The sequence below is a fragment of the Sander vitreus genome, chromosome 1 (genome assembly GCF_031162955.1).
Source record: "Sander vitreus isolate 19-12246 chromosome 1, sanVit1, whole genome shotgun sequence".
Taxonomy (NCBI): domain Eukaryota; kingdom Metazoa; phylum Chordata; class Actinopteri; order Perciformes; family Percidae; genus Sander; species Sander vitreus.
Window position 1 is genome coordinate 36529022 of NC_135855.1, and position 9815 is coordinate 36538836.

The following is a 9815-nucleotide window of genomic DNA, read 5'->3' on the forward strand; positions in this document are numbered from 1 at the left end:
CACTTTTTTTTAGTTGTAAAATACGTTGCATTAGTATTAGTAGTATAAGCAGCCTATGCTTATAGAAAACAATCAGCCCTCACTTTAGCCTCCTCTCAGTCATATTGAAGGACGTGTCCCCTTTAAAACAAATTGTGAAAACGCCGATGCTGTTGTGTCCAGAGATGTGAGGAGGGGAGGGGAGGAGAGGGGGAGATAACTCAGTATGACATACATATGCACAAGCAGCAGAAGTTCCGCAGCGCACACGCACGTTTTCACCATGTAGAAGCAGACACACACGGACTCAGCTTCATCTTCAGACTTGAAACCAGCATGTGCCCTGCGCTGCTCTGACTGGAAACACTTTCTCTGCACAGATCAAAACAAAAACGCAGGTAAGCTTGTCACGCAGTAACGCAGAGGTGAGGATATCTTCTTTCCTCTCGGGAGCAATTATTCATGCGCGACCGCTGCGTCGAGGTATTTTTTTTTACGGGGATGAACTTTGTTCTTGGTAGCGTCAGGACATTGACAGCTAGGCCTATATGTTGTTTTGTTTCATAGAAAGACTAAAAGAGTGAATCCCGGCGGTGTGCATGCCATGCAGCGGACCAGACTGCTGTAAACAAACAGAGCAGACATGCGGCTGCCTTGCAGCACCAAGGACAGAGCACCAGAGGCTGCTGCGTAGTTTAAAAACCAAAAGCTTCTGCCAGTGACATAACACACAGCTTTACTGTGTCCTCAGTTAATTAAACAGTTCAGACCGATATCAACCGAGTGCATCTTCAGAGCTTCAAAGCGAAAATCTTAATCTCTTTTAGGATAAACTGTGAGATTGCTTGCGCACCAGTTTTCTGTTTTCCCAGACACCACAGGGTGGGTGTATTCCTCTGTCCTCACAGTAGGCTGTACACAGCTGTCAGTCACAACTGCCAGTCAGAGAATATCATTTTATCAACGGAAGAATGATGGTGTGAGGATGAGCAATTAAGGATGAGTCTTTTATTTATATAGCTTGAAAACACATCAGAGGGTGTCGCATCTGTACAGCTTATAACACTTCCTATCCTTAGGAACCTCAGGAAGAGCACCATAGGATCCCTTTTCCCCTGGCAACATTATAATATGGATAATCAGGATGACAATATTGCGTGGATATAGATGCAAACATAAATGAAGAATATGGATCTGGGGAGATGTCCAGCAGCTTTTAGTTTACTGCCAAACAGGCAAAAAGCTAGACATCTGTATGGAGGTGCTCCAGATTTGTACCTAGCTTCTGCATTCTTTATATTGACCAAAAGTAGCTGCTCTGTCGCTCTCCTCCAGTAAACAGGTCAGTCATATCATGCAGAGAAAAGATTACTTACCTCTAGCCATCCAGACAGTTTGGGTTTTATGTATGTAGGTATTGTGATATCTGTGACTGAGATTTCTCAGTATGTTGGAGGTAGATGAAATGGCTCAAACGAATTGAAGGATTTAATTAAAAGATTCTGTAGTAAAAATCAATTTCCAGGAACAACTTCCAGGTAACTCTGCAATCCAAAGACTGCACAGTCAGGAGTCTTCAATAAATATTGAAGGCAGAAATGTCGGATGCAGTGATGAAGAAAACCTGAAGTCAGTCTCTATTGTCTTATGTGAATAATATATTTCATTTGGCACCTGCCTAGTGAGAAACTTACATACGACATGGGAAATATGAAATATGCTTGAGTAGGAAACCTCAGGTCATTTGGTCATGGCCTGAACATGAGCTAACAATTCCAGTCAGAACCAGTTTTGTACATTATCTTATGATGCTGAGATATCTTCAAAGTTTTTGCATTATAACAGTGCAAAATGTTGCAATGTCCCTTTCAAGCTATAGAGCAGATGATTCAGTAGTCATTTCATGTACATTTCCGCAAATTTTACAGCTGGACCACAATTATCTGCATGATTAGATGTAGCCAGAAGCGACAAAAATGATTTTTTTTTGTAATTTGTCTGGATCGACCTTTTCAATGTCAGTTTGCCAGTAGAAGTCATCCTTAAAAACAGACGAGGATCTGGTCAGAGGATTATATGAAACTTCTTGTGCTCCCTTTCTTTTATTTACTATCCTGAATGAAGCTCCAGCTCGGCAAATTTGCTTAGTTTGTTTCATATAAATGTCATTAACACAGTCAGGACTTTACAAGCTATCAGTATGTTTGAAAATAACTTGAAGATTCTCTAAATAATATGCGAATAAGCCTCTGAGTATGAAAAGTCTGTCAACAGGCTCCATTATGTGCTCTATCGTCTGCAAATGGGGCTAAAGTTAAGCTGTCTCAGTCTATATTTTGCTTTGGTGTGATATTTTCATTTTAAATAGCTATTTTTACTCTTCTTCTACAATCACTTTGCATTAAATTTGTTAAATAAATCAAGTTTAATCCACTGACTGATAGATTGACTGTGACGCTGTTTTACAGGAGCAGAAAATGGCAGCCGCAGACATCCTCTTCTTCACTTTGTGGATCGCCACAGTCTTCACCGCCGGACTCGGATGCCCTGAGCTCTGTACCTGCTCAGATAAATACGGCCGCCATTTTGCTGAATGCTCCTACAAAGACTTAACTGAAATCCCAGACGGTTTGCCTCCTAATGTGACAACTGTGAGTCTTTCTGCCAACAAGATCAGTTGGATACCACTGGGCAGCTTCGACAATGTCACCCGGGTGACGTCGCTTTGGATGGCCCACAATGAGATTGTCTCTATCGAACAAGGGTCCCTCACGCCTTTGGTTCATCTGCGTAACTTTGACATCAGCCACAATAGAATTGTAAACTTTCCTTGGGAGGATCTGCAGAACCTCACAGGGTTGCATATGTTGAAGATGAACCACAACGAGATGGTCCACCTGCCGAGGGACGCCTTCTCCAACCTGAAAGACCTGAGGTCCCTCCGACTCAACAACAACAAATTCATAACCATAACTGAAGGGACGTTTGATGGTTTGGTGTCTTTGTCCTACTTGCAGGTTTATAAAAATCCTTTTGCATGCAACTGCACCCTCAACTGGCTCAGAGACTGGATTACAACAGCCACCATCTCAGTCCCGGACCAGAATTTGATCATTTGTGCAACTCCACAGAAACTTAGAGGCGAAGTGATCGTAAAAATGCCCGAGTCAAAGTGCACAGGCACAAATGTGACAATACGAACCGAGCCAAATATCCACAACACGACTTTCTATGAGGGCAGCACGTTGGTGTTGACTTGTGAATTCACAGGAAACCCAAAGCCTCTGGTCATGTGGAATATTCACAGCAAAAGCCAGAAGCTAGAACTGGCTTTGTCCTTCACTGAGGATGACTCGGCAGAATCAGATCAGGACTCCTTACTGTCCTATAATCCGGTCAAAGTCTTTAATAATGGGACTCTTATCATTTCACACCTCAGGAAGGAAGACGGCGGCAACTACAGCTGCTCGGCCACAAATGAGTTTGGAAGAGACGAAGATTCCGTGTCAGTGGAAGTGGTGCCTCCACCTAAACCAACATCCGTAAAACAAATGACCACAACACCTGCTTACGCTAAAACCCACCCATCTACACATCAAACAGACAAAACGTCTGTTTTTGATTTTGTGCGTATCCCTGATTTAAAGAGAAAAGACATCATGAACATCACACCCACTTTCCCGCCCATAGAAGAGATCCAGTCTTCCGTGGAGGCAACAACGTATCCATCGCGTGTTAGTAAATGTGGCGTTACGGCTAACACAAGATACATTTCGAGCTATGTCTTTAACGGGAGCCTGGATGATATCAAGCAGTACACATTTGACTTTGGCGTCATTGCATTGGGGGTGTCAGAAACAGAGGCAACAGCGCGACTCAATCCCCTTCTCATACCCAGAGACAACAGCGCCAATCGGGCCGCCAACGCTGCCACCACATCTGATGAGAACGTCAACGCTGACAGTGAAGAGCGTCACGGCCTTTCAGATGTTGCCGAAAAAGTCAATTCAAATGGCTTGTATCTGTGCGTCACTGCCGACCGCAAACACTCAGCTGTGCAGTGGTCGAGGATCAAAGAGGGCGTCAACACGTATCTGTTCAGCGGTTTGCGCCCCGGCACGAACTACTCCCTCTGTCTGACCTACAGAGGGGAGGACTGTGAGGTCCAGGTGCTGTTCACCACCAGGAGGAGGGTACCGAACCTTCTCATCATCATCTCCGTCAGCATCTGCCTCCTGACCGTGTCCACTGTGCCTCTCCTCGGAGCGACATGCTTCCACCTGGTGTACAAATACCGCAGCAAGACCTACAAGCTGATCCTGAAGGCCAAAGACCAGTACCACATGGAGAGGAACCTCGCCGCCAACTTTAACATCCGTGCACCTCACACCGAGTCTCAGAGGAAGATTAACGGCAGCCAGCTGGACATCGAGGAGGGGGAGACGGAGAGCAGAGATGGAGAGAAAGAGGCGGATACAGAAGAAAGTTTCATGACTGAGTCCTTCTCTTTGTCTCAGTGCAGGGGGAATTTAGACAACTGCGAGGTTGGATCTGAGTATAGTGATAGGTTACCTTTGGGAGCTGAAGCAGTGAATATTACAAGCAACTACATATATCCAAATCAGTAATTATTGACATTGTTTGCAGTTTACTTTTGCATGTGGTTAAAAGGGTAGAACAGGATAATTTTTCAGTTTGCGCCGATGGTTTAGGTTCCCTGTAGCAGTGCAAAGGCAGCCCAGACATATTGCTTTGCTCCACAGTGATCTGACAAGACTCAAAATGCATTTGCTTTACTTGCACAGCTGCATCATTCAGTTACTAGACAGGCTACCAGCTGCAGGCTCTATCAATTGTCAGTGGATGTTTTCCAGACATTTTGTTTTTTCCAGAGATTCTAGTGAAAGCTGAACTAGGCTGTGTTCACCTTGTTGCCCATATTTTGTTTTGTAGCTGGACATTTATGTACAGTTCTGAAAAACAGCTTTCATAAACAACGCTAGAGAGCTGGTTATCTTAGCTTAGCACAGAGACTGGAAACGGGGGTACACAACAGCTTTAGTTGGCTTACTAAAAAGCACACCGAAAGTATGCACCTTAAACACAACTGTACAATTCTGGATCCAGATCTGCACCAAAATACACATAGTGATAGACAATCATGGGATGCATGAACCAGATATTTTTTCAATATATTTAAGGAAGTACAGTAGTTCATAAGCAACAAAAACGTTCAAAAATACCCCTGTAAAATATTTCTGTATCTGTCCATGTTCTTCGGTCCGACTATCGACCAAATTTCTGTAAAATCTGTTTTGAATTATACTTGAATGATAGAAAGGCAGAAGAAAGGGTCAGAATATGACGTCCTAATCAGGGTTATAATGAAACAGTAAACAGGCTGTTCATTTGTGCTTTTTGTGTGTAATTTGTCACAGTGAGATAGCGATCATACAGCTGCAAAATTGTGTAGCAGCATTCAGTTTGATTAGCTGGAAAAATGTTCCTGGAGACGATAAAGTCAACCCTGAAATAAACAATAAAGGGGTCCTAAATTCTTTCAAACATTCGTTGTTTTTTTATCAACAAATCAAACTCCTCGAGGAAGAAGTTTCTGCCAGAAAACAATTTTACAAAATGTTTCAGTTATAATTTGTATTAGTCATATGTAGGTGAACACAGGGTCAGTATAATGAAATGTATTGGAGGAGAGAACAGGTCATTATAAACATAATTATTGCTTCTGTCTATTTATTAAGAGCATCTTTGTTAAAACCTGTTCCTAATAAATTGCTAATGAGTAAAAAGTTGATGGACGCAAAAGAAATGCCCTGATTTCTGCCAACTGGCGTCAGGATGAGGACTAACGAGGTTGGACAGCAAAAAAAGATGCGTTGAATTAAATGTAACAAAGCTTGCATAGCTAACTTATTAGAAAATACTGTATGTCAACTACATGTAGGAAGTAGTAAATGGGTTAACTGTAACTAAAATGTACCTATATTCTGCTTTGAACTACTTGCAGTAAATCTGTGCTGTCTTAGTAGGAGTGCAATCTAAAATACAGAAACTTAATCCTGTCATACGGGAATTTAAATGTAAAATGTAAAACTGTGTTGTTTCAAAGAGAACAGTTGTGTCCTGCAGCTATGAGCTTGTTGTCCAGTTATACTGTGAACATTCCTATGAAGATAACTGTTTTCATGTTGCCGGTCAAAATGTGGACAATACTATCCCCCGAGTCTAATGCAGTATAAGCACTTCTGAGTGCTGAAGTTATTGCCTTGTTGTATCTGGGTCACCCTGTTGTATGTACAGTATTAGACCTGCATGCTGCCTGTCGTAAGTCGCAATATGCCGTATCTTGTGCAAATACTCTTGACTTGAAGAGTAACTTTGGGTCTTTGTTTGTCTTTCTTTTCTGTTTTATACCCCTGTAATAAAGGAAGTAGTAGGATTTACCAAAGTGTTTAAATATCCTCTCTAACTCTCCTCATCCTATGTGCCTAAATAAAGTTTTAGGAATACTCTATGATTGCTCATCTATCTGTCTCCCTTTTTCTCTCAACACCTTTAGATTAAAAATAGTTAGTGTGTTGTTCTTTTTGTGTAAATGATAATAATAAATAGGTAAAATAATAAACCAAGTAACTGAAAATGAGTGGGATGATAAAAAGGGAAAGATTAAATTAAAATGCTATTTACTAACTGAAAATTAGTACAACTCATACACACTACACACTATTCAATAATAGAGAAAAACATTTTGATGCCTTTACACATTTTATTATAATTTTAAAATGGGATATACACAAATTTCTATTTGAGCCCAAGCTCAAACATAATTAAAACATCTTAAACATAATTTAACCTTCATTATAGGGGTGATAGAATGCAAAACTGATTTTACCTTGTCATAGTTCAATAACGACAGTTCAGTGGGTAAATAGGACATACATAGAAGCTCAAAATCCCATTGATACCCCTTTACTATGCAAATCTCACATTTTGAAACTGCCGCTGAAAACGGGCAAATCTGAACGAAGCTAAAGTTGACGTAAGCATCTCAACTCCTAGTCTTTGTCACGCCCCAACATTTGCATAGGCTACACCACTGACCTGAGGTCAGCTTAGTCTTCTGAATCTAGCTAGGTCATGCAGATCTCCAGAGGTCCGTTATTTAATTACTAAATTCACTTCTGAGATTTTTTTATGCGAGAAATCAACTATGTAGAGGTCAAATATGGGCCGTTTTACGAAAATTGATGGCTAATTGCAAAATTTGTCCGACTGTGTGTCGCAGTTCAGCAGGAGCTCAGCAGGCTATGTGACAGCGGCCGGTGCGGCCTCGCCGGCACCGGCCTACTTCATAGACTCCGGCTCACCGTGAGCTAGCTGGATCTCCGTCACGAAGGGAAGCCCGCAGCGCTCCATACCTGTGCAAAGTCACCGTTTCTGGGTTACTGGACTACAAAATGCCGAGGCCCTGATGGAGCTCCAGGGCCTGCAGCTAGCCGCAATCTTTACCCATAGGACTGAAGGGACAGTAGCAGCTAACGAAATCCCTAATGTTCACAAAAATGTATTAAACTGAAATTGGACACCATTGTTAGCTTTATAAGACCTTGGGGTATAGAGCTCAACAGTCCCGCCCACAGCGGGTTCCGGAAGTATAAATGCAATGCAATTTCTCCATTGACAAATTGGAGTATAAGCTATAAAATCGTAACCGTCGATGGTAGACTTAAAACCAGCATGCTGACATGACTCGGCGATTGTATATGCTCATATAGACACCACAAATCATGGGGCACTACCCTTGTTTTGAGATAAATGTCTTTTATTCGCGATGTCTTGGATAAGTACTTCATTACCCACAATCCTGAAAAATCCCACAATCCCACAGTGATGCCTCTGATTGGTGGAACTCATGCTGGTGAGGAGAGGGGGTGTCAGTACCCGATCTGTGCTGCCTGCACAATCCGTCACGAGGATTTACAACACTGCACGATTCACGATCTGTTCCACGCTTCTGACGTTAGCCTCTGCCGGGAAGCTAACGTTAGTTTAGCTAACAGCTAATTTGGCTATCCGCTAGCTGACAGCTTGATTCAGTCTAAAATAACGTTAACTCAAACTTAACACTGGGTAAAGCCGTCTACAGCTGACGTAACAGCCGTTATATATGTTAACGGTTATTTTCAGGTTTTATTTTGAGGGTCTTTTAAAGTTATTACATGCTGTCTCAACTAGCGGTTAGCCAAATTAGCTGTTAGCTAAACTAACGTTAGTTTTCTTTGTTCAGTGGTGCGCGGTGGTTTATGGGATGAGTAGTTCCTTCGCTCTGAGATGACGATATGTACACAGTCTTGTACCTTTGACTTTTTGGGGATTTTCTGTTCGTTTTTTTACTCTAAATGATACGTTGTATGCTTATGAGTCACGTACTACCTGGTTAGCCTAAGGCATGGTCTAAAACTCTTTATATACGGATTTTTCCAGACGTCAATGGGAGAAATGAATGGGAAATTTATTTCCGGAACCCAAGGTCTCCCAGAGGAGGGCGGGACTGTTGAGCTCTATATGTTATATAAGTGGCGTGACGAAATTCAAACTGTAAATATACTCTAATTATGCCGAAAGTGAAGCTAACTGTACACATAGGATTGAAGGGACAGTAGCAGCTAACAAAAGCCCTAGCTAACGTTCACAAAAATGCATTAAATTGAAATCTGACACCATTGTTAGCTTTATGAGACCTTGGGGTATATGTTATATAAGTGGCGTGACGAAATTCAAACTGTAAATATACTCTAGTTATGCCGGCAGCTGGCAGCCAGCCAGCTCCGCGGAGCCCCGAGCCCCGGTAGTCCAGTAACCGAGAAACGGTGACTTTCACTGGGTATGGAGGTTGCCGTTTTCTCGTCAGACTGTGTGGAGCTCTTAAAGTCCAACACGTCTTACCAAAATTGCAATTAATCAATTTTCGTAAAACGGCCCATATTTCAGCTTTATATAGTTGATTTCTCCCATAAAAAAGTCTCAGAAGTGAATTTAATAACGAAATAGCAGACAAACAATGTATAACTTTGCAGTGTCTGAAATATGAGACCTGCTGTCTAGTCTCTAATGGATGGATGTGCTCATCTAAATATTCATGAGCATACCATATTTGGAAGAAAAGCTCTTGTTACAAATAGGGCCATATTCACAGGGTAGTTAAGGACCCATAAAATAGCATTAGAGCAATTTTCAACCCAACCAATGTTACATACCCTATTAGGAGACCTTAAGGAACAGTGTGAAATACCCTATATAATCATTCTATCACCTCTTTAAAGACTCTTTGGATAAACCTTGACTGACTTTTAAGTTTATTCTTGTGTCCTCATCTGGACTGTGTAAAAGTCTAGCATTATGTCAATGAGAGTACACAGTATACTCCAAACAAGATCACACTGGGCGCATTCATACACAAAAACAAAATGGCAGGTTTGTAACCAAATAACACAGCTCTGCATTTGGCATTGATCACCGAGCCCAGTATCACAAGCTTTCCCTAATCTTAACCAAATGTTTAAGTTGCCTAACTCTAACCATTAACTATGGTTTATGTGCTGTTACAACGATCTTTCTCTAATCTTAACCATATTGTAGTTGCTCTGTGCAGATACTGTAGAAAGCGAGAATTTTTAAAAACGGCATTAGATGATGTGAAGAAAAATTTAAAAAATGTGATTGGTTGCAGTTAATGTATAACTAGATTAAGCAACATACTTGCGAAATAGGATTTTGTTTGGAGTATACTGCCAACCACACAAGATAGACTAGGGATC

The 9815-nt window shown here is 41.6% G+C and overlaps 1 pseudogene; it reads left to right on the forward strand.

Annotated features, from left to right (window-relative positions):
• The first annotated feature begins 216 nt into the window (after nt 1–216).
• LOC144522976 (immunoglobulin superfamily containing leucine-rich repeat protein 2-like) lies at nt 217–4607 on the forward strand (annotated as a pseudogene).
• Nucleotides 4608–9815: the final 5208 nt, after the last annotated feature.